Below are 23,570 nucleotides of genomic sequence, written 5' to 3' on the forward strand. Positions count from 1 at the left end.
AAAATTCATGACGATTTCGTATGTCATGCCCCCCCACAGTCACAACTATTTAATCCTACTATATACTCCGTTGTTGTACTATATTAAAAATAAATATATATTTATTTTGGTAGGTAACAAAATGCTATATTTTAATTAAAATATACTACGTATTTTTAAATTTTTGTTTTTTTTTTACTATTTTCTTATAAATATTAAATAAAAATAAAACTTTAAAAACAAAACATATGTTTCCGCCCGGGATCGAACCGGGGGCCTTCTGCGTGTTAGGCAGATGTGATAACCGCTACACCACGGAAACTTGAGAGTTAGGGTCGGATTATACATACCTATTGAACGATATCGTAAAAGAGAAAGTTCATACTGGTTATGTGTTTATAATTAGATTAGACAAGTGCTGGGTTTGCCAATTTAAATAGTAGCAATATGTCTTGTACCAAAACTGGTAGTGATATCATTATCGATTAGAAATATTATGGCACTTTAAATTGTGCAAAAGGGACATAAAAATTTTATTATTCCTGCTCTAAAGAAGAATTATTTACATAGAAGAATTACAATATCAACTGCTTGGAATGCTGGAAAGAATTTTAGCAGTATTAACTCATTGAAGTAGTTTCTTTGCTGACCTTATCCCTTAATCTTAAATAAAATTATAGTGCTCACAAAAAGTATGTTTGTTTTAACTTTTTTTTTTTTAATGTTGTCTATGTGGTACCGTCGTTACTTCTGATTTTCCATTACACAAGTGCTTTAGCTACTTACATTGGGATCAGAGTAACGTATGTGATATTGTCCAATACATTTAATATATCTTTAATGGCATTTCTTTAATTTTAATTATTGGTGTCTACACGAAGCATGAAACAGGTTGAACATTAATAAGTATCGTTAATTAAACGTTCACTAAAGATTGTTCGAATATCCTTTTTTTTTCGTAACAGAGTATCAGAAAAAAAAGCAACTTGATTTATGATCGTGTCAAAAACTTCATCACTGAAACAGAGTGCTGATATCTCGAAGTTCACAAGTGTCAAAAGTTTATCGACATAATTAATATTGTTTTTTTTTTCTATTTACCGTTTGTCTTTCGGAGAATACTTATTTATATACAACATTTACTTGCATATGCGCGCACACATATACTTACTCACACAGATAGAGAGGTTTTATCTACTAATGTCACGGAAAGTTATAAAATTCACTACCATCTATTGATTCATCGGTAATTATGAACTATATTTGATTGAATGCAATCAAATATAGTTCATAAATTGCTAATTCATATGATAATTAATTAATATAATTGTTTACTAGACTTTCCATATCGTTAGCCAAATTAATTACTTTGTGTTAATCGCCATGACAACGACAATACGTATCCTATCCATCAGACAGAAAACCTATATGAATGATATAAAGAAATGTCGATTAACTGGATTTTTCGGCTTTGTCCTGCAGTTCGATTCCGTAGAAATGCACTTCGTATATCAGTCAAGAAATGTTGACAAATGATAAGTCATTTTAATATGCGTATTCTATAAATTTTATAATGATAGTCAATATAGTATAGATTCTGATATTTCACTCTCGTGTTCTGCGGTGAGTTTCGAATTTCTTCTTACAGACGTAAATTTCGGGTATTCATAATTTAACCAGTATTCTTAATTTCCAAATCCTATTTTAAATTAAATTTATAATATTTTAGTAACTATTGATATTATAAGGACATTAAATATTAAATATATATAGCTCGTGACTTTAAAAAAAATACTGAGAAAAAAAATTGCTGTCATTGTTTTTTATATAAGAAATGTTATATTTGAGAATACTTGTATACAAAAATGTTATACCAATTAACATTTCTAAATAAATGTTGTCATAAGAATATAATTATATTATAAATATTATACATACTTTTTATATATTATTATGATTATTTTAAATATTTTAAACCAAAAATCTATATAAACTACGTTTTTTTAATGTTGAATTAATTTGCGAATTAAACCATTTTAGCAGTTCACGATCTGACAACGAATTCTTCGTTTTCGGATTGTCGTCACACACTTGTTATTATAATAACTCCAGTTAATAACTATGAATACTAATTGAGATTAGGTACGTAGACAATATCCGGTCAGGAGGACCAATTTAGCATTTTGTCGCATTGGTCATTAATAAAAGCTAATGTTCGCCAAATTCGATCATAATGGTTATTCACAATTTGAGGAAAACAGAATACATTAATTAGCATGTTTCGAACATTTTTTTTTCTATAAATGAAAATATGTTCACAGAGCCGAAAAAGTCACTGAACTGTTATGTCTTTCTATAGATTAATAGAAACATACATAAATATACATCTATATGACGAGAACTAATTTTAATGTTCAAGTACAATTAATATAATATATTTGTTTAAAAATGAAATTTGTTGTTGTTTAGTTTGATTGAATAAATTTATACAAAATTAAATTATCTATTAAGCCAATGTAATATAAAAAAAACACAGTATCAATTGTAATATTTTATCAACTTAAGTATGCACATATGTATGTAATAGTCAATCCTATGGTATATGTTTATAAGTTACATGGAATTGAAGAGGCTATAATAATAATAATAATTGTTCCAACAATGATTTCGCTGTAACAATTTTCAGAAATTCTCAGCTAGACTTACCGCACTGACATGTTTGTGCAGCAATTTGATACTGAGACAAGGGTTGGCAATTTTCCTTATTTATTGCCCTACGAAAATTTATGAACGCCTCTTAAGCCTTGTTAGGACGCGGACTTTTCATGTGAGACCTTATGCGGAGTCGGGTTTTTATATTAATTTAGATAGTCTTATAAATGAGGCAAATATATCCTCACTATCATGGGACAATGAAGTGTACACATTCTTGCTTAAACATCAGCGTTTCGACAAGAATATGCTTTGAGCGAGTAATTACATATTAGGAGTATATTATCAAATTTACTCTACTTAATTTAATAGTCCGTAGGTTGATGTAGTTTAATGATTATATATTTTTTTAATTTAATTTTCATTGTTTTGCATTGATTGCACTTATAGTCAGACGCACGACGACGTATAGGTTGGATTTATAAGATAATTATCTTTCTGGCGTTAAGTAACGGTCAGTCAGTTTCACGTTGCGTCATTTAGGTTCACGAGTATTACATGTCATAATATCTCTTCTTATGTGTACTTCTATTTATCTAATATTATGAATGACCTGCTGGCAATATTGTGTTTTGCCATTGGCTCATATTTGTATAATACAATTAGTTAAGCCCTTAGGCTAAAGTTTAAAGTCTAAGGATCAGATATATTTATCTAAAAAGAGCTCACATCTTGAATATTCATATTATATCCAAGTGGTTAGAATATGAATATTCATGAAACGTAATGGCAATGCGGTCATACGTATTTCTTACGTAAGAAATATAAAGTATAACTATAACTTGGAGACAAAAAACGTTTAATTTTTTACGTGTTTAAATATTCTACCCTAAATTGAGAATATTATTTATATCGTATAAAAATTCAGTTTCCTTTAGTCTGAATAAAAGTTTTATAAAGATTAGACGCTTGACCCTTATACCCCAGGGCTGTAAACAATGAGACTGTCTCCTGTCCCGAGGCACTGCCACCTATTACCACTGAAAGCAAAGCGAGTTGTATTACCATTTTTATAGCAGTGCCTGCAAATTATGCAGATTGGCATCGTAGCAAGTAAGATGCGTGGCGCGAGCTACAAAATTCAGTTTTAAAATGCCCTTTGTGTTCCAAGCAATTTTAGAATGTTCAGTACTTTTAAGTTTCATGTAAAACGCTTATCCATTGAGTGTATACTTCGACTAATGGTGTTAATGTTTTGCATATTTAGCTATGAAATCGCTCCATTTATTTGTCGTAGTTAAATTAAATTTATCATTACATTAACAACTGATAAATATTGATTTACGTTTTATATTTTATGTTTTTTTATATTTTTATTATTCATCAAATATCATTCAAATTATAAGTACTAAGTTCCTTTAACGATGTAAGTTTGAATGTAAAAACCAAGACATTATTCCAACTATTAGGTATCAGTAGAATATAGTCGATAAAATTTCATGAGTCATGACTTGTCAAGGAGATAACAAGAGACATGACGGTTGTTCTGACCAATCACGACCATTTATTGTGTATTCACAAAAATGTGTTTTACATTTGATTCTATAGATATCTTCAACATAATTCTTGATACAATTATAACCGAAGACCAATACAAAATCATAAAACGTGTATTAAAACTCTATATCCTGTCAAAAATATTAGTATTAATGTGAAAAAATGCAATTTCAGTTATGTCAACGTTCCTAAAATGAAAAGCTTTTGATTAAGAGAGGACGCAAGAGAATTGTCCATTTTGCTCGCAATTCCTCTTTGAGCCGCACTTAATAGCGTTTTTGAGCGAGTGCAGCGTTAATCTACGCAGACTATTTTAAAATTGGCTTATTTGTATTTTGTTTTATGAGTTAACAAGCTATATGTTAACCGGTAGCATAATTTTATTCTATTAAACATTTTCTTATATTTATCAAACACGGCGTGATTGTGACATTCCGATCCGTTGATTTGCGACGCATATTTAAAATTAATTAATATTGTTAATAGGAGTAAAATAAAGTATAAAATAGTTGTAGAAGTAGAGTGAGAGAAATTGTACGTATATATTCAATAAAACGAAATAAAAAAAAAAATCGTGACTTATTAGTTATTACTATATTTTAGGATTTTTTTTATTTTCTTAAATTATGTCAATCAAATATTTTGTGCATATATTTTGACAACTTCATAATAAAAAAAAGTTGACACAAAAGGATGACACTTTAAAACGTTATAAACATACGCTTGAATTATGTTTGTTATCATCACATACTCATCCTCTTTTCACAGGGAGATGAAGAATCTCGACCTTATTTCAAGCTTCTCCACTGTGGGTTACTCGGATAAACATATGGAAGAATTTTATTCAACGCAAGTAGATTAAGCAAGTTAAAACTCAGCGGGGCTTGCCATCTTAGTTCTACGTGACAACTATGTCATAATTAAAAAAAAAACCAATAATATAAATATGATCTTTTAAGTATTAAGTGCATTTGACAACCTCCGTGGCTGAGTAGTGTGTACACCGGTTTTAATGGGTACGCCACTCCGAGGTCCCGGGTTCGATTCCCGGCCGAGTCGATGTAGAAAAAGTTAATTAGTTTTCTATGTTGTCTTGGGTCTGGGTGTATGTGGTACCGTCGTTACTTCTGATTTTCAATAACACAAGGGCTTTAGCTAGTTAAATTGGGTTCAGAGTAATGTTAGTGATGTTGTCCAATATTTATTTATTATATTTATTTTTTATTTATATATAAGCTTTCAAATTGTATAAGTTTTAACACCAACACTAGTGTACTATAAAAAGTATGTAGAGATTTAAAGTAAGCGACTTTACAGACGCTTCATGGCCCTCGGCTATTTGAGAGCCACGTAGCGTTTGTAAAGTACACTCAACGCTTTCGCGATCGAGGTGTGCAATAATTGTTCATGAACGATGCGGGATGCACAAGAACAGTTAGTAACGGTTTTGACTTCTCTTTGTAGAGCGAGTACAATGATAATGTATTCAAACCTAGATATGCTACTACTGTAAATGTCTGTTGTATTCAACTGTGTTTCTCAATGCTCCAATATATACTGTGTGTAGAACAGAATAATTGCCTCCACTAATTTAGTCACAGAATAATCACTTCTAGTCTTAAAAGCTACTAAAATCTTTGTCAAATCATTGGTATGCGTTATTCCTGTGACAGTTGAGAGTACTTTAAAATGTAAGAGAATTTATAATAAGTTAAATAATTATAATGAATTATTTTAACTAAATAGCTAACGAACATAGAGCTTAATAATTCGTAGGGAGACATAGAAATTGAATTAAGCGCCGTTCACTCTTGTGTAAATATTTTACGAGAGTACTACGTACTGATCACTATGGGAATTTCAACTTCTGAAATTGAACATGATTTATATTTACTCAAAGTCTTACATGATAGTGTGTGTGTAATCTGGCAAATCTTAGTAGTCCTGGGTAAGTCCGTAAATTAATATTTGCGCACCATTTCACGCTTAAAATAAAATTAAAAACCAGGTTTATAAAAATGCATGTTGGTTTTTATTTCACTTTTCAATGTTTAATGGTAAATAGGAGTTAAAAAAGTATGTATACGAAATATGGGTAGGTCTTTTCAAACGCGCTGCTTAAATGAGACAGCGTAGTTTATAGAAATAATTGACGAACCCGCTGCTATGCAACTCTATTGAATTTTTCGTTAGACTTAAATGGGAAGACTCTCATAGTATGTAAAACCAAAACAAGAGTAACTGAGTTAAATATTTTTATATTTGTATGGAAATTATCATATAGGAAGAATAATTCCGAAAAAGATCAAAGAAAAAAGTCTTTGAAGACAAACAATATATGTTTCAAACATCGCGACTAACGCCTTATTATACAAAAAATGACTCAAAAGAACCTTTTAAAGACGTGTTACCAGCATACAAACCGTATTGCCGCAGAGTATCATGACAAAGTGCCTCCATTCGCCGCTACAGTGCAACTTTTATTGGTATCTGACTCCAATTCTATTTGCCCCTTTGAAAGAATAATAAACAATAAAGCCAGCATCCCACTAGTGTCACGGAGAGCGTGGAGGAAGCAATAATCGTAAAGTGCGGCGTATTTCCTCCTACCGGATCACCCTGTATCGCAGTTTTATGCAGCGCTTTGTAAGGATTTGAACTGCATCCAAGTGCTGTACTAAATAATAAATAGTGGCGTAATGAGTCGTATCTCTGCTTGTTTGTGAATCTGAAATGTGCTTTTTGTATCTTTCCATTTATAATTCTCATATGGGACTTCTCTGGGAAGACTAGTTTCATTTCAATAACTGGGTTTATGAATTTAGTTTAGTATTATATTTGGGTTTCATTTTAGTAATCTAGAAAGATTATAAAGTCATCTATTAAGCGTCTACTTGATAAAAACAGAATTAATTATATAAGCGTTTCTGATAATAAATAATGCGACTGACATTTTAGTTACCCTAGAATGTATTTGTATAGAAATGACATAAAATATTATGTTACGTTAATGTTATGTTACGTACGAAAAAACAATAATACTAATCTATTATTAGATAATAACAATAACATAAAATTAACAGCGAAGGAAAAAATCGTGAGGAAACCTGCATTTCGGCAGAAAATTTACCAACTTTGCATTGGAGTCGCTTGGTGGAATAGACTATAACCGTCTCAAAGAGGCTTTAGTCAAGCAGTAGACTATATTATACATTATTGGAATATTATTAGTTATTTCAAATCCTCTATAAATAAATGAAGTACAATGCCACGTAAAATTGATACATATTTTATTCTTCGCTTTGTATGGCACCGGCGACAAGCTGATTGGGCATTGTAAATATTTGAATGGTAGTAATTTTATTTATTGTCCGCATTGTCCTATTATATATAAAAAAAAAAATGTTTATATTTTAATGATATAATATTAGGTCCTAAGAGGTACTCTTTTGTTTTGTAATAAATAAAGAGTTTTTCATTAAGAGTTAGAGACTACAAGTGATATAATACCCGTGTTGAAATTTTTTCTTCGAATATCAATAGATTAACCATCGGTTATAAATAATATATGAGATGCCAAATTATATCTTAGTTCACAGGGTTGAGCTTTGGCAATGTAAGGAATGGTTAATATTAATTAAAATTATTGTACTATTTACAATGTATCACATTAAAGGCCTGTCACCCTACTTTAAAATAAACAGAGTTAAATAGCGAGACAATCTTGAAATTTCTAATATCAACTCTGTTAACTGGAAAACATATAGAGGTAACAAGTTCACGTAACGGTCTGTTGTTTTAGACAACATTGGAATATTCCTAGCTCTCGGCGCTCTATCGAGCTGGCAGACATTAACAATTATAAATGAAGTAGCGGTTGACAGCTGGCGAAGCTTCGTCCGTATATTTTGAAATTTAAAATAGCAATCTTTGACACCGAGTTTTACTTTGAAATAAAAAAATAACATACTAAGCATACAATTTACACCCTGCGTCAGCATACATTTTCTTATATGAATTATTTTTATTATTGATTGACAAACAAGAGAAAAAGGAACTTACTGAACACCCATTTATTTTTGCCTTTTTATAAATCATTACAATCGCTCATTGGTCGAAATTTTACCCCCATTCACTGTTGAGAAAATTATAAGAAGCATTGTTTCGAACGATCGGAAAAACGAGGCTCAGCTGTACAATACTTTCTCATTATAGCATTTAAAAAAAACTCAAATGTCAAAAGAAGCGTTATTGATTTTTAGATTTTTAGCTTTTTGCACGTGTCATTGGCGCAGTAATCTGTGCCCTGTCGGTACAAATAAAAGTAAAAAAAAAGAAATTACTTTGACTTGACGTGTATTACATATCATTGGCAGTATGAACGTAAGCAATGTATGTTTCATATTAGGTACGTATATATATTATTAATTGTGTGTCAAATGCATGAAAGAGGACAGAGAGATTTTTGGAAGTTCTTTTAGGCGGGATTAGAGTGAACTGGCAGAAACCATCACGTAAGGAAAAAGCGTTATACTCCAGGCAATCTTCTCTGTCGTTTCTTTCTTTTGTATAAGTTTTTAAATTAACATGGTTATTTTTAATACAACAAAAATTAAAACAAGGGATAATAGTAGGGGTGAAAGTGACAATGGTAGTGGTGACCAATGTTTACGCAGCAAACGTACAAGAAAGGAGGTAGTCCGATATGGACACTTCAAATGCCGTCAACATCTACCCGCAAACTTTAGTTTCGTGAACTAGACATTCGTAGATAATGTAGAAATATCGAGCTCCACCACATAAAAAATAAAAAACATGGTAAACATGTCCCGTTTTAAATGCTTGTTTTATTTTATATTTTTTTTACTCATTTTTATTAATATTTCAATTCACATAGGATTATAATAACAATTTCGTCATTGTCATTTAAATATTCTTAAACGTAAATTTATTCCATTTTGTTTAACGATTATGTTTATTTTAACACGTTCAACTCACTCGCGTAACGTTCAAATTAGACCTATTGAGTAGCTAACAGAATTAAAATATAATTTATTCAAGTAGGCTCGTAAAAGCACTTATGAACAGTCATTTTATCAAATTTAAATAAACTTAATCGAATACTTTCGTCATTCTTGGTAAAATTACTGACTTTAATTCAATATATATAAATTTACATTGCATAATATATTGAAACTGTTTAGTTTCGTATCGGTTCATCAAAATAAAATTCTAAATAGGACATTGTGTTACATATTCATATAATTAATATATACTTTATGAAGTTTACTTAAGCAAAATCTAATTTGCAGACGTTACCCTGATTTATGTATGTCCCAGATAGCCTTAAACCTATAGTCATGGTTGTCGAATGCTTTGATTCTGTTTAAGACAACATAGGAATATATCGCCTCTGGTTGTTTCTCAAACTGCCTACATAAACAATGCTTATAACGGATCATGTTCCACGTAATTATTGTATTTCGTCTTCGAAATTTGAACTTCTAATTTGATGATAATATTTATGTGTGCTCATAACGTTATTTTTGAATGTTCGTTTTAAAAATCATACTTATTATAAAATTGATGTATAGGTTGTCAATAAGAATAATAATAATGAAACCAAAATCAACAATTTTGTTTCCATAATTCTATTAACGAATTATACTTGGATATAAAGTGTGACAATTTAATAAATAAAATAATATTTTATATTCCAACTTATTGGTCTCTATTCTATGTTGGAAATGTAACTTAAGTGGGCTATTAAATGACTATTTATCTTAACGAAGGGATATTTTTTATGGCACTATCACCAGGAAGACAGAGAAGAGAAAGGAATAGTCTAAAAGTAGTAATATATCTGTAGCAGCAACAAATATGGAAGATCCATAAAGACGTCACAGGAATAAGGGATGTAACTAATTAACTAAAGCACACTTCGGACCCTAAAATTATTTGTGCTGACGATTAAAGCCTGTCCTTGTTTGATGCTCGAGTAACATGCCAAAAGTTTAGAGAAAGCACTAAGAGCACAGAAAGCACTTAAAAAAACTAACCACTGAAAGGATCAGTAGTATAAGCTTTATTAGTATAGTCAAAGTCAAAGTCAAAGTCAAAAATCTTTATTCAATATAGAAGTGTTTACACTTGCTTATTGATTGTCAAAAATCTACCATATTCTATATTGTTCTATATATATATATATATATATATATATATATAATCTAGTATATTCATCAATATCAACTAATTAAAAACTTATATGGGGAATACTTCTATAAACTACGTGGTATACAAGAGACAGTGGTACTATTAACTTTTACGTTTATCACATTTAACATAAAAATATTAAATTTATTATTATCTAGTATGAATGTGTTAAATTGTGTAGGTACGAGTATGTTTATGTGATGTGTCTGGTTCATTAACTTATAATATTATAAATTAAAGTGTGCAGATATTAATATTTATTAATTAAATCTTTATAATTATTCACAAAATCTTTCAATTAAAACTTTTGTAGTGAAACGATAAATTCACGGTTAAAGGGAAAACTTTAAACTACGTATAATAGAAAATGCAGACCATTTTGTTGAAATAACTTCCTATATATTCCACTAAAATAAAGTGTTCAATAATAAATTTACAAGAAATAGTATATTGCAATTATGAACCCTATAACATTGCGACAAAGTTGTTATTTAAATATTGCAGCCTATTTTGGAATGCATTATGTAAACTGTGTGAAAATGACATTTGTTAGTTAAAACTGCATAGTTGTTTCAAAGGAAAGCTTAAGAAAGTAAACTCCTGATTTATTAGTGCAGTAAATACTACCTACAAGGTAAATTTAGTGACAGTAAAGTCTTATAAATAGGTAATAGAGAATATTCGTTATTGTTACAAAATTCAACCCTATATTGCGAATTAAAATGAAATAGGTAGGTAGGCAAGTGGGTCACCTTATGGTAAGTACCCAAAGACATTGGTGCCGTAAGACCCCCAGAACATGGCGTATTTTAAACGCGCACATGACGCGTATACGCGTTTCAAACGAGACTTGAACGCAACCTTGTAACCTCTGCACATGGAGCGATCGGAAAACGTGCGGTTACTGCGCGTATACACACAGATACATCGATACAGACGCGTTTTAGTCGCACGTAGCTTTCACGTTTTGGTCATAAACTCATCGTCAGTTGTATAATGGCTACCCCTGCTCTGGCCCAATGTAAGGCCACCAATGAGTTACGAATACACTTCACACACGCGTTTATATCGTGTTTCTACAAAAACGCAATAATAAGCATCTACGGCCCAGACGACGCCCGTCATCTGCGCGTTTAAAATACGCCATGTGCTAGCGGCCTAAGAAATTTGAATCATTCTTTACAGCTTTGATCCACCAACCTTGGGAACGTTATTATGTCCCTTGTGTCTGTAGTTACACTCACCCTTTGAACTGTATTACTGCTTGGCGGTATAATATATGATAAGTGGGTGGTACCTACTCAGACGAGCTTCCACCTACCCTACCAGCAAGTAAGTAATATTTAAAACATATTGATTATACACAGTACAATGACGCATTGTTAAATTGATTACCTGATTATCACAATCATTGATGGTTTTATTATGTTTTTAAGGCACTTGTTTGTATGATCAAAGTATACGTGTTACCTCAAAAATTACGACGAATGACTTATAACAAAGACTTTGTTTCAAAGTCAAAGTCAAAAGTCTTTATTCAATATAGAAGTGTTTACACTTGCTTATTGATTGTCAAAAATCTATCGGAATTCAACACCTCGGACCAGGATCAGCGGGATATTTTTTTTCCATTTTGCATGTACAATAATAATTATATTTTAGTTATTTGAAATAGCCTGGAGGCGATCATTTCATTCCCAAGGTGTGCAGTCAACTAAAAAGTCATTAGTGTTGTTCTTTAGCACACAAACGGTCTTTAACGATTCTTTTGAATTTTATAATTGTAATATTTATTGTTTTTAATGATTAAAAAAATTATTTTTAGTAATTATAAACTCAAATTTAGAATAATAGATTCATTGTTGAATTTAAATAAATTGGATGATGGTTGATTCGGCATAGATGATCTCGAAGAGATAGCACCAACAGTAATTCCAACTAAACTAAACTAACTTAAAGTTATCTCCACTTTTCATCGCTTTTTTTTAAATTAGTTATATTTCTTAACGAACGTCTTCTCCCCTCCTCTTTAAGCCTACACCTTCACTCTAATAGTTAAGCTTGCTACAATATAAGCAACAGGGTGTGTCATCGAATCTGCGATTTTGTCATTTGAGCGCCCGTTAATGTCGAGTTTGGGTTCATATATCTAATTAGCTAGTTCAGTAATATTTATCACTTTACCGTTTGGTTAAAACAGGGACATAAAACATTGTAAATTAATAGCAACATTATAGGCCCTTTGTCTGATGCTATCTTGCCAAGTTATATACGACCTCTTTACTATACAATGTCGAATGGGGTGTCTGAAAAGGCCTTTAACCAGTAACGTAATTGAAATACATCGATAATTTATCGGTAAACATGCATTACCCGCGCATGCTATTTTGCTAATTTCCGCCTAATGGTTCATTATGGCGCCAATTTACGCCTTGTAAAACCATAATGTATGCCTCTTAATTTATCGCTGTGTGTGCTACGATCCTATAAATGATAAACGGAAGAGTTTAATGTGTGTTACGAACCATTGGACGTACAGTCACTGTTTATGCTTCGTTATTTTTATAATTACAATTATATTAATGTCGCTTTCGATTACGATTGAAATCAATTACGTTACGATATTAATCGCATTGTGATTAATCGGAACAAGTGGGAATACTCTATCTAATAGTGATTTTGATATTACGAAAGAAGGAAGGAACCTATGTTTTGTAATTGTTATTAAAATTGTAACTATTAATAGTGTACCTGCAGGCACAAGGGACATCTTAGCTCTCAAGGCAAGTGGCGCATTGGCGACGTACTGATTGGTTAATATTTACAGTGGCAATGTCTATGGGTTGTGTGACCACTTACCATCAGGTGGCCCATTTGCCCATTCGCCTATTTATATCATGAACTTGAATTCGGAAAATATACGAATGATCGATTTATTGATAAGATATGTCAGTAGTTAAATTCCCATTACAATATAATTACTAACTTCTTGATATATATTTTTTTTATTAAGAAGTTAGTAATTGTATTGTAATGGGAAAAAGTTAAATTTAATGTCATTAATTTTTAGTGAAACGCCTAAGAACGCAATTTTTTACATAGTATTTTAAGATAAATGAAAGTTATAATAGTAGAGTTTAAATGTACCGAGATCCTAATTCAGGAAGGTAGAAGCTAATTCGGAGATGATGGTACTCCAGAACAAGTGTAGTTTGAAGTGCTGTCGGAGAGTTTCGGCAAATCGATACTCGATGGAACTCATCGATGAACTTATCTACATCCCTTGATTAACGTTTGAGAAATGATTATTGTGATCGAATAATTTTATATTTTAATTTCTTGTGTCGTTTTAATTTAGACGATAAAGGGACAATCATATTAAACAGTCATTTTAAAATTAAGATATTACGATAAGTGTTACTACCGCCTTAAAACATTACTTATTCTTGTGTTTTTTTTTTATGATATCGGTAGGCGGACGTGCAAATGGGCCACCTGATGGTAAGTGGTCACCACCGTCCATAGACAATGGCGCTGTAAGAAATATTAACCTAACATCACAAATGCGCCACCAACCTTGGGGACTAAGATGTTATATCCCTTGTGCCTTTTGTTACACTGGCTCACTTACCCTTCAAACCGGAACACAACTATACTGAGTATTGCTGCTTGGCAGTAGAATATCTGATGAGTGGGTGGGTCCTACCCAGACGGGCTTGCACAAAGCCCTACCACCAAGTAAATTGTGTGTCGGCTTAGGATCCTTTATAAGGATTGGCTTGCGGTGCATTAACGATGATTAATTTTTTTTTATAATACTAATGTTTATGAGGTGGTAACCACCAGATGGACTATTTGACAGTCTGCCAAGTAATTTGAAATATAAAACAATCACAAAAGTAAAAATAAATATTGCGGTCCATTAATGATACACGTGGCTACTACGCACACATTACAATTTATCGGTCCACTGATAGCCAATTAGATTTAGTCACTCGATGGAGAGATAATAATTAGTAATCGACTAGGGGTGATGTATCCGTGCTATTATAAAAATCATTGTATGTTGATTTGTTTGAACTAGTTTAAATAATATTTATATAATATGTTTGTTTCCAGATATTGAAAATGTTTGTCGCTTATAATATATTATTTTATACAGTGTTTTTTTTTAACATAGAGGCGTTATATGATTGATTTTTTTTCTGTACAAACAATAATCAGATGTAACTATTAGGATATTATATAGATTTTTTATCTTAAGAACGACGATCAACGACGAAGGGTATCGGGTTCAAATTCATTTTATAATTGCAGGATAAAATGAATTTGAACCCGATACCCTTCGTCGTTGATCGTCGTTCTTAAGATAAAAAATATAAAAAGAAATGATAACTTCCAAAAACTATTTTTTTTTATAATATGATAAGTTTACAATGCCTTTATACACAGTAGCACTAAAAAAAACTGCGCACACTGCCTTTTAACAAAATAAAAAAAAACTTCTACAACCATCGTTGTGCTGCCAACTATGAAGTATGCAATATTACGCAATGTGTGTCTGTAATGAGATTACTGGATATTCAAATCAAAATATAGGTACTAAGATAAATAAGTATTGTTGTGCGGTAGAAATAATGGTTAATTATGTATTCACCTAGATGAACCTCCAACAAGAACTATCGATAAGCGAAAATACTATTAAATTATAGCTTAACTATCAATACTGACAATGTGTATATCTAATTAAAATATATATTAAAGGTAAATTAATTTAAAATCTTTTCCTTTACAATTTGCAAGAAAGTCGATCCGGTTCGAGTTTTTTTAAACGACTTTTACTAATGTAGCAGTCGCCTCAATTGAATGAAATTAACTTTTTAATTAACCTAAATCCCGTTTTTCCATTACGAGTTCAATGCGAGAATTTAAAATACTAAAGGTGTCGTTGCTTTGACGCAGGAAACGTATAAAAAAAACGAATTAATTAGTAATAAGTAATAGCCCTTGAATGTCCCAATATTGGGCAGACCTTCTAAGAAAAAGTATTAAAACCAATATTTACTTGATGGTAGGGCTCTTTGAAGACAGGCAGCTCTAGGTAGATAGCATTCCCTCGTCGCATATTCTTCCACCAAAGAGCAATACTTAGTATTATTGTGTTCCCGTTTAAACGGTAAGTGAGCTACTGTTGCTACAAGAACAAGGGACATAACATCTTAGTTCATCATGTTTAATATTTGTGATTTGAAGAATGATATTTCTAAGAGCGTAAATGTTTATGAGTGGTGATAACCACTTACGATCAAGTGGCCTGGTTAACCATCCACGTAGCTATTTAAAAAATATCTGACTAAACATAATGCATGCTCAGCTCAATAATACTTGCTCACATGTGAACTGACTCTGCTTTCGGTTCAAACCTGTGTGTTCTATTTACTTAAATATATTGGTTAAAAATCATAAATATTTTTTGATAATAGTTATTTTCATTTTTAAAATGGCTTAATGAACCCAAAACCAGTCATAACATAATTATTTTTCTGATAATAACACCAATAACTTCCAATGCGCAAGTCTGCCAAAACAAGACAAAAGGTACTAAACAACATAAATTTATGTGTATTATTCAACCTTGTTTTAGTCTTATTTCTTTGAATTAAAATATGATCTTAGTAATGTCTATTTCATAATAAAAATCATTAATATCCGTTAAAAATCAAAATCGGCAATAACAAATATAATATCTTATATTAAACTGTAAAACTCTTTTTTTTAGAATGTGGCTAAAAGCTAGACGGAAACATCGCATGTCCAGCGTTCAGTAATGGAGACAAACTCGGTAATAATACTTAATTGGCCAACTACTGCTTTTAAAGTGGCGTCACACTGCGATGTTTGTATTGAAATAGTACCATAGTTATTAGTTATCTGTATGTACAAATAATAAAGGCTGTCAACTATAACTAAGCGATTTAGGTCGAGTTGTTTTGTATATAAATTTTGTAGAGGAATGGAAAATGCATTTATTGGTTAATTGAAATCGCTTGAAGTTTGAGGTAACTTTTATTTTTATTTAATAGTATTAATAAAATATGAAGTACTTTCTTTTAAACACTCGAACAAAGTTTGTAATATAAGTTTTTCTTTTTCTTTCAATTTATATTTTAGTCATGTTTTATAAACACAGTTTACTTGGTATGCGTTTAGCATGACATAACTACCTTCGAATGATATTTTGTGTGTATTTAGCAAATAAGTTTGTAGTTCCAATAGAAATAAATAAATCTTCTTTAAGTCGGTCTTCTGAAGGTCGGTCAGTCATGAAGGCCATGTATCTTCGATGCTACGGCCCTGAATATTGAACGGGTGCCCTTTCCATAACGTTACCGCAGGTTTTTTAGCCAAGAGGTTCTTCTACGACCCACACTTCATCTTCCTTGGATATTGTCTTCTATGAGTATATATATGTAATAACCCGTAATTTCGATTTCTCATAGTATGATCGAATAAATAAATAAATTACCATTCAAGAAAAAGCCTTAAATATTCCACCTTTGGCCACAAGCTTCCTTCTTAGGTAGAGAGCTAACTTCACTATGTTGCTCCATTTCGTTTTCCTTCCGTTATATAAACATTCATGACGTTTTCCGACAGATTAGTATGAGATCAAATTTAAACGAAAATTAAATACATCAAAGATCATACTCGGGATTGAACCCATGCCCTTCTTTTGAGAGTCACGTATTCTTTTAGAATATCTGCAAATTTAATCATACATCAAAGATCAGTGGTGCATACTCGGGATTTAACCCATGCTTTTCTGTTAAGAGTCACGTATTCTTTTAGAATATCTCTGCTTTCAGTTAATACTCGTAGTAATTGCTCATTGATATCGAATATATACTGTAGCGATGTTCGGTATGTCTAGCGTTCGGCATCAAAGCTTAACGCCCTCGTCCCTACTTAAGATGCTGTATCCCTTGTGTCTCATACCAACTATCATTAGGTATACATATTACATTTGGGAACACTATAGCAACCACAATAGTTACTAGTACCATTATCGTTTGCTTTACTGTAATTGTTCAACAATTCACGTTAGATACTTGGCGATATCGGAGATGTTGATACATATATTATACATGTAATATAATTTACTATTTTACTAACACACGAAACTATTTATATATATATATTCATACCACCACATAAATAATACAATTTTTTTATAACATAAATTTTATATACTTGTATGAGACGAATAAATGAACCACCTGTTGTTTGTTATAATGGCTGAATTTTTCTTACATGGCATACCATGTAAGAAAAATTATAAACCAACCATGAATTAAGATATAATTAATTTAATTACAATTGCACAATATGCGGTTAAATTTAAGCGCTGTAGAATAATTGATAATGAGGGGATGGGTACCTAGCCAGACGAGTTGCAAATAGTTGAACTAAAAGTTAAAACAGCCCGTGTATGTTTCATAGCTGAGCAAAGGCCTCATGATATTTCAATACTGCTCCACCAGATACACATGTGGCTGAAATTCATCAGAAACATGCAGATTTCCATATGATGCTTCCGTATAGCGACCTTTAAGGAATAATGATTTTTAAGGACATTAAAACATGATTAACCTATCAACAAAAATGTATTATAATAACATAAAATATTCAAAAAAAATCCGAAAACAAATCAAAATATTCTACTAATACGTAAATCTTATTACGTAACAATACATAATTCTTTCATTTATTCCACATTTAATTCGAAATTCGGTGTACTATGTTTCGAATCCTGATTTATTTTAACACTAAACTAATTCTTATGACTCTTTTACTATGTATCAATTTATATTTGTATTTCCTTAGCAAATAACAATTCAGCTATGGCTTTTATCAAGACTCGCCTAACAGCGAACTAACAAGGACAATTAAATATTCACCTCTCCAATGCAGTACTTTAACGGTTTCCTATTCTAACTTCTGTATTTAGTTCAGTGAATTCTAAATAAAGATATTTTCATAACTTAGGTTTCGAAAAATAACATACACTATTATAATATTATTATCATGACTGGAAAATATTGTTACCATATTTTTGTAATTTATTTATTTCAGAACGGTTATTTTACTATAATGCTTTTTTTTAATTTAAACAAACAAATCTCTACTCGACGGCAAGGATTCGTGTTAGTCTGGGTAGATACTAATCAATTAATTATGCTACCGCCAAACAGTAACTATTTGTATCGTTGTATCGTATTGCGCCGTATTAATGTCACGGTGGTGTGAGTCAGTACACATGGCCATTTTAGTGTAACTTAAGACGAGACATTTAATTTGGTTTTGTAGCACGCCTTCCTAAGTAAATTAGAAAAAAAAAAATTAATTGCCAAACTAATTTTCCTTTCAGTCGCGGTACGGTCGAAGTTGGTATCACGATGAAACCAGAAGCTTGATAATGGAGTGTACCGATAGTGAGTTTACTTTAACGAGACCTAAACTCAACAACAATTAGTGTGATTTAAGTTTATTGAACAACAAAATTATTTTACTTAAATTTTATGATTGTTATATATAAACCTGCGCAAAAATTTGTAAATCGAAATAAAAATAAATAAAATAATATATTTTCAAATACAAATAGTCTGGCTATGACGAATATTATCTTTGTATGTATGTACATATGTATAAAAGTCACTAAATCTGTAAGACTTACAAGTTACCTCATTCGCAACGAAAAACCTTAAGCCCTATCCACTGTCAATCCGCAGTGTAATTTCACCTGCACAAAAGCCTTATTGTAGGTAGGTGCGAAGAGATTTGCTTGCCAAATTGGAAGGCCCAGTGTCAGCCTTAATCGGCTTATGACAGAATCTCGTCTACAAGCGAACATGAACCTTATCGTCCTTGCACGCCATATAAAATTTCGATTGATTGAAATGACGGCTAGTGCTGTAACCAGTTTCATTTAAAATATAATGTAGTACTTACAGTTCAAGCTAAAACGTTTTAAATAGTAAAATTGCAAAGTACGTAAGACGGATATGGAAGATTTTTTGAAACATAAAAGCGTACTTCTTAAACTTATCAAATATGAAGTCAAGATGTTTACATTTCTATGTGTAATGTAGAAATAAAAAAACAGACGGATGGGACGTAAGTAAGATGGTCAAGGAATAAATATTATTAGGCTTATCTTTCATTCGCTCGTGACCACCATTCAATTAAGTTCAATGTAATCCGCTTACGAGCGTCACAAACATAGCTGAGACCGGATTAATTATGTAAATTGATGTTGTTTTTGCTAACATGCCAGTATATAACAAAATACCCGCTCACATCATCAGGGATAATTAATTTTTCGACCTGCGCTCGCCCCTTGTACACACCATTGATGGATTATGCACAAAAACCGCTTTGCGGAAGCTTCCGGAAGAAATATACATTTTTGGTAGATTTTTTGTCTTTAGTAAATTTATTAATTTTTAATTACTGTTGCGGTACATACATTAAGCAGAATATATATATATATATATATATATATATATATATATATATGTTGTGGTGAGCTTGAACAATTTTGTGAGATATATATTTCTTGCACAGTTTATGAATAGCTTGAGCGAAATTGTTAAGGAAGACCCTGAAATATTTTGCCCGCAGCAGTATCCATGACGTTTTTTTCAAAAAAAAAATAGTCTTAATACTATGTTTCTTTCTTGCCAACCTTAGATGTAGGCGAAATAAGGATGTACATTTATAAATTAAATCATACCACGCACTTCTTATATACTCTAGTTCTAAATAGTACTACTTATTATGTGTTTTGTGACTCAATGTAATTACAGGCAAAATTAGTTTCCAAGGTTAGCAAAATGGTGATGTAAGGAATTTTTAATATTAATTCTTACAGTGCCAATATTTACGGGCTGTGCTCACCAATGTTACGTAGCGATTTGGAATACACAAGTTTGAATCATCACTTTGTCAGATAAATTAAGTGTAAAATTAAACTACTAGTAGTTCCAAATATATTTTTACATGTGTATAAATATCAAATACTATCACTGTAGATTCGAAAGAATATCGTAACACGAGTATCATAAATGATCGATATTCAACTATGGTTCCCTTTATAAAAATATCATTATCCTTCATTTCTTTTCCCTCTATTAGTCGAAGGATTTCATTAGGTAACGAATTCCCCTATACCCCAAATCGTTTAAGATATCACTGATTTTTTCCAAGGAAGGAGCATTAAAGGTGGATTTAGGGTACTAATTGAAAAGAGGGGTGCTCATCGACTAGCCATTTGATTTTAATAAGATATAAATACGAATGCGTTCTATATTAATATATTCAGAATATAATATAGTATCTATTAATTAGATAGAATATAATGTTGATAAAAAATTGCAGGTTCCAATCCGAATGAATACCACTGAATTTTCACGTGCTCAATATGTGTTCATACTTCAACTGTCCGCTTATCGATGACGGAAAACGATCGTAGGGATTTAAATCTACCAAATTTGAATCCACCATCTGGTATTAAAGCAAATTTTTAGAATAGGATCTAAACCGTTTACCTTTAGAGTAGAGGAGGCTTTAGCCCAACAGTGGGTCATGTTTAGTTAGAGCCAGTTTTATTTGCCAATGATTTCATTTTATAGGCTACGAATATTTATAATTTATGTTGTGTATAGTAAGTATATATGTATGCCGAATAAATTTTAAGTTATTGCACTGAAATTGGCTATGACTATTCATGTCTCAAGGGGATGCAAATTCAACCCAGATAACTCTCAGCTAGTGCTTCAACTAAATTGATCTTCAGAATTCTAACTTGTACTAACATGACTTTCGGGGATTTTACATAATAAGAGAGCTTAGGATTATTGTGTGTATTTAAAAGTTGAGCTGTTATTTAAAAACAGGAATACACGAATAATTTTGTATTGTAGTATCATTTAATAAAGAAATATAAGAATGCTATCGTTAAGATTTAGAATAAATATACTTCTAGTATTAACAGCTAGCTAAGGTAAAAGAAAAATTAATTTATCACATACTAAATTTTCAAATATTCAAAATATACCAACTTTAAGTTGTAATATTTCTGAGCTTTCGTAAATACACCAATAATTCGCCTTGAAATTACGACTGCACTATTAGAAAAAGTTATTTTATCTTCGAAATAATATACATTAAAATGCATATAATTTAGAAAATGTTAAATAAAACTTTTTCTTACGTAAGAGATTGGATTGGTATTGAATATCCGCTTTGCGGTTGTCGTATATGTGTTTTGATTTTCTTAAATGCATTCCTGCCTTACATTGTCTGAGAGCGGAGCAATTTCAGATAGTGAGCACTGCGGCTAAGGGGAACTGGGGAATGCGTTAAAACAACGGCTTTGCTAAAAGTTTCATATCTTATTTAATGTAGCGGATGTAGCTATTTTACTTATCCTTTTGGGCATTGTTTTCATCTATTGTTAACAAAATATATATATTTTAAACTAGCGAACAGTTTCTTTTAGGTTTTTTTTTGTGGAATCATAATTATTTTTTTGAAAATAAATGCGGTTTATTTATTTATTTATTAAATATGGCACACAAAACTGATTGTCACAGTTAACAGGTAAGATAAAATATATACAACATCCAAGAGCTATGTGATAATCCTGAGCATGTGTACACATATTATTTACAGAGCACAATAAAAAAAAAACTAATTTCGTATTATAAAACAATAAGAACATAAAATAGGAGAAAAAAATGGTAATAGTCTAAAATCTGACAAAAAATATTACACTATTTACAGTTAAAACCTCGGTTTTAACTATAAAATCTAACCAATTAAACTTAAGTTATTATCCTCGGACACTGAGGAGTTTAACTAACTCCTCAAAATAGTAGCTATCAGTCTTTATTAGTCTCGTCAAAATTTGATCAGCCGCCTGGAAATGAGCCGGTAAACGGATCCTGTAACATTTATGCGTATTTATTCTTTTGATATTACTAACAGACATGTATTTCTTCTTTTTTTAGTTGATAAATAATGAACGGCTTACATTTGTGAATTGTGTAACATTTTCAAATAAATTATTATTATTATTTTGATATCAAACAAGTTTCAATTCAAACCTTGCCATCATATTTCTTCAAATGACCAAATAGACCAAGTAACTAAAACATACATAAGCGTTGCTTTGAGGATTATAAGTCATTTCGTGATTGGTTGTAAAAAAAAATATCACGAGGCTATTTCATAAAATATATATTTTTACCGTAGAATAACATAGGTTACATTTGAGTATGACTCATGTCTACAGTAATTTCCTAATAGGCAGGCTGTTGCTTTTATCCGCCAAGTTTCTGTATTTCCATCTTTATCACTAGTCATATCCCCAGTAAGTACCTTACTGTGTATGTTATCTCTTTCACACAATTTATCTTTATTTTGCTTGCACAATAATAGTCAATTTATTGAATAATGTTGTTGGTGGACAACACACAAATAAAATGATTAGCTTATTTTTTACAATAAATCGTATACTCCAATTAAAGCGTAGTGTAACTATTTTCCGAATATTCCGAACCGTCTCTACACTACAATATTGTAATTAATTCAAAATCACGTTCATATTCTGAAACTCAAACGTTTCACTAATCGTTCCAGTCTCTGAGGTCACACGTTCTACTCAGCTACCGCACAAAATCCCTATTACTGGTGCGGCCTTATGCAGGTCCTGAGTGTAAACTTTGCTTTTATGATAAAATATTATTTTATGATATGGTATAAAAATATACGTTAATTTTATAACTATACTGCCCTAATCGTTCATTTTCAATATTGTCACGATTCTGTCATAGATACTATTCTATAAATCAAATAAAATATACCTACTTTATTTAAGTAGGGGCTCATAGAAGCACTTTTGAGTGGTCATGATGATATTGTACCACTTATCATCTTATTATCTACCTTCTCGCCTGAGAATGATTTATTTAGTTTTTGTTACTATATAAAAATACAGTTTATAAAAGTAAAGCAATGATAAAAGTTATAATTTTTTAATTTTTCTTTGACATTTATTAACATGTTTATTTGGGTCGCTAACTGTATGGTGTAACTTTAACAAACCT

General features: G+C 31.1%; 1 non-coding gene across 1 annotated transcript; it reads right to left on the minus strand.

Annotated features, from left to right (window-relative positions):
- Positions 1–228: 228 nt before the first annotated feature.
- On the minus strand, positions 229–301 carry Trnav-aac. The gene has a single exon. It is a non-coding gene; the product is annotated as a tRNA-Val (tRNA).
- Between the last annotated feature and the right edge of the window lie 23,269 nt (positions 302–23,570).

Source organism: Vanessa atalanta, chromosome 1 (assembly GCF_905147765.1).
Source record: "Vanessa atalanta chromosome 1, ilVanAtal1.2, whole genome shotgun sequence".
Taxonomy (NCBI): domain Eukaryota; kingdom Metazoa; phylum Arthropoda; class Insecta; order Lepidoptera; family Nymphalidae; genus Vanessa; species Vanessa atalanta.